The sequence below is a fragment of the Nannospalax galili genome, unplaced genomic scaffold, assembly GCF_000622305.1.
Source record: "Nannospalax galili isolate Female #2095 unplaced genomic scaffold, S.galili_v1.0 scaffold937, whole genome shotgun sequence".
In the NCBI taxonomy this organism is placed as follows: domain Eukaryota; kingdom Metazoa; phylum Chordata; class Mammalia; order Rodentia; family Spalacidae; genus Nannospalax; species Nannospalax galili.
In genome coordinates this window covers 1528959-1532770 of record NW_008339516.1, presented here as the reverse complement: position 1 = coordinate 1532770, position 3812 = coordinate 1528959, and positions in this window count along the sequence as shown.

The window sequence follows — 3812 nt, the reverse complement described above, 5'->3', positions numbered from 1 at the left end:
GAGCAGAGCTCATAGAGTCATTTGCATTGCTGTGTCAGTGTACAAGATCTGAGAATTGATATTATGTATGAAAATTGAGGACATCGTTGATTCCAACAAAATAATATGGAGTGTTGGAGACAAATCTAACTGGATTGGATTTGAGGCAGTGGATGGAAATCTCAAGAACATACTTTTATTTTTAAAATTTCTTTTGTAAAATTGTATTGAATTTCTGTATATTTCATACAGATCATCTTAATCATTTTTATACCCCCTTCTCCATTGGTACCCTCCCACAGTCGCCCCCACCCACACTGGAATTCATTCATTCTGTCATCCATGTGAAGACCTATGATGTCAAATTAATGTCCCCTTGTTGGGAGCTATTAATCCATTATGTACATTGAGTTGTGGCAGGCTTGCTTGTTTACTGAGTTTGTGTTTTACACACCAGTACCTAATCTGCCAAGTCAGGAGGAATGTGTTTATATGGTGGAGCTCACAACAAGTATTTGACCACTCCTTGACCCTCAGATACAGGTGGGAAAAACAGCTGTTGAAATTAATTGAGTTAAGATCTCTGATGTCCTACTGTATAAAAAGGCTGAGCTAAAATAAACCAGGGCTGCAGTCTCTACTGACAGTCCTCCCAAGTATCTTTTCTCTGTCTCTTGTTTTTCTTTCAATCCTCACTCCCCATTTCAGGTACTGTCTGTCTTGGCCTGCTGGCACCGGCATCCCCTAATGTCCCTCAGTGCAAGTTCACCCACTGATTTCTAGTCAGTCTATCTAGAGTCTCTACCTTTAAGAAGATCAGCTCTTCCTCATCCAGCACTTCTTCAGCTAAGATTGGGACCTGCTGCACATTTCCACAGTTCTGTGCTAGGTTTTTGTCTGCTTGAGTGTGCAAGGGTCTTGTGTATGCTGTCACTATTGCTGTAGGTTCATGTGAGCAAGGTCCCAGGAGCCTGTATGACACTATTTCTATATGGCCATGCACCTCTTTCCTTGCTCTTATAAACTCCCTGACCCTTCTTCTGCAATGGACCTTGAGACCTGGGTAGGTGAAGTTTAATATAGGCGTCCTGTCCAAGGAGTCACATGCTGTAGAATCGTATTCTTTATGTTTGACCATTTGTGTCTTTTTGTGCTCATGGCCCTCTGTTTCATGATGGAGCTTCATCAATGAGAGTTGAGAGATGCATTAGTGTTCTCTCCACCCCTTGTTCCACTATGTTCCATGAGCCTTAGATGTAAGGGTGTCATTTAGGTTTGGGCAATTCACAGACAATCTCTGTTTACAACCAGTTGTGTAACTCTAAATATTTCCATCTCTTGTAAAAGAAGCTTCTTTGACGAGTGGTGACTGGGATATTTGTCTGTAAATACAAGGATCCATATTTTGCACATAGTAAGATATTATATTTGTCTAGGGGTATGAGAGCCTTGAGGTTTCCTCTAAGATGTGTGGCTTCTCCAGAAGTTTGGCTATGTTTACAGTACCGCACATGAGTTTCCTCCCATTGAGTGGGCTTTAAGCCCAGTTCTTGATTACCTCCAAGATAAAAGTGCCACTAATACCCCAATATAGTTTGCTCTTCCAGTGGTTGTTGTGGTTATTCAGCCTTAAAGCTGGGTTGGATCATCATTCTGTGTTCTCCCTTAGCAGCTTACATAGTGCTTTCCAAATCTTTGAGAGCTAGCCTTCAGGGAAGGTTGCTTCCAGGTCAGTTCCAGCTCAATTTCTCCAAAACCTGTCTCAAGCATGTCTTATCTTCAGCAATAGGGTCTTATCGTCAAGATCTGGGAGTCAATTAAGGGTTGTGGTAATAGTCTATGCAATTTTGGGAGTCTCTTAGACTATTCTGGCCAACAATTCAAAGGGAGGTGTCTCCTATCTAGCACTGTTTCTTGTTCTGTAGCCTTCAGCTATACATATGGACTCATTTAGAGATATTATTTGTGTAATTTTTCAGTAAAGAAAATCAGCCCTATAAACAAAAACATAACAAATGTGAGTAGCAGCTACAAATAGATGTATGTGGGACTGGAGTGATGATTTCACAGTTAAGAGCACTGGCTGCTCTTGCAGAGGGCCTGAGTTCAACTCCCATAACCCACATGGTGACTGGCAGCTCTCCTTAACTCCACTTTTAAGGGAATATAACTCCCTCTTCTGACATTCACAGGCGTTGCCTGACACAGGTGCACCAACATACAGGCAGGCAATATACTAATACACATGAAAATAATAAGTAAAATACTTTTTTAAAACACAAAGAGATATAAGCTCATGAGAGGGATTTGTATGTTAAATTTTCAAAATAAGAAAATATTAGCATAATTCAATGCAGGCGGGAGCAATGCATGGAGTCAGGGAATGGAGTGGGGGCCAGTGTGTTACATACTGAAGGTATTTCTTCTGTTCTTTGTAAATTGGGGGAAAATGGTTACACTCTTCATATGAGAATAGAAAACTGACATTTTAAAAACTTTAACAGACAGAACTAGAAATTCAGTCCTTTTGTTGTATCACAGTTAAATAGCTCAGCATCAGAAGTAAATTATGGATGTCAGGTATCAATAAGGACCTGATTGTCGAGGGTGGTAGGAGCCAAAAATGAGAGAAATAAACACAAGTTACAATATAAATGCCTACTTAGCAGGCATAGATGTTTCCCATCAGTATATGATGAAAGAGAAACAGTAAACTTTGCTAGGTTATAAATTAAGTAGAGACTATATTGCTGAAGCAAATTTGGGCAGTGAGTGAAGTAAGAACAATAGGTTTTGAGACCATGAACTAGAAAAAATAATGAATTAAACTTTGAGGTACTGGTTGGAGGTCCTTGAGTGAGACAGTCTGAGAGTTGGGTACTTAAATATGATATTATGGGGGAGACTTTGTTACTGGGAATGTTGTGTTCTAGAATTTGACTTGGAATAAGAGGGGTATGAGTGGAGTCAAGTGGAGGAACAGAGAGGACCTGGTGTAGAAAGGTTACGTAGTAAGACGGTGATTTTGCTAAGAAGATGGAAAGAGTAATGAGAGAGGGAGGCAGCTTGCTAGTCAGAGGATTGGTGTAACTCTGATGGAAGGATTAGGTATAACTTTCAAATATCTGTTGGCAAATATCTGAAGCAGGAGCCCAGTGACCGATATACTTCTGAAAGCTTTAGATGAAGGTTGCCTGATTCTGCATAGTGAAGAGGAAACACTCTGAAAGTGAGACTAAGTGAAAGAAGGTAACTCACTTGTCCTCTATCTTAGTACTATGAGAGTTATGGAAACAAAACCTGTTTGGCACTCTGATGATGTGTGAGATCCAAGTTGTACATGGAAAGTCAGATTTGAGAAGGAACTGTTATGAAAAAGGAGACATAAATTTTCTCAGGATAGTCAACCTAATTTCACAACAGTTTTTTACAATGAGGTCCCTGAAGGCATTAAGACTATAATGCATAGTGAAGTCCTAGGATATTTCTTCCACTTCTTTTAAACCACCTGCAGTTTATCTCATTCTTGGTGTTCTTCCTGGTTTTCATAGTCAAAACACGTGTGAATGCTCCTGTCAAATTCATCTTTCAATTAAATGTGTCTTGATCCAGGATAGACTGTAATTTCTCCTGTAGATTCAATAAAATCTGCCCTCTTATGTTTATTCTCTTATTTCATATCTATTCTGGTATACTTTAGCCCTTTAGACAGTCAGTCAAGCAATTACCAAAAAATATAAATAAGCATAACCACCACAGTTAGAAACATTTACATTATTGATAATATACAAAGTTTTAGTTTCTCGATGAATATATTGAAAATGTTCAAAATC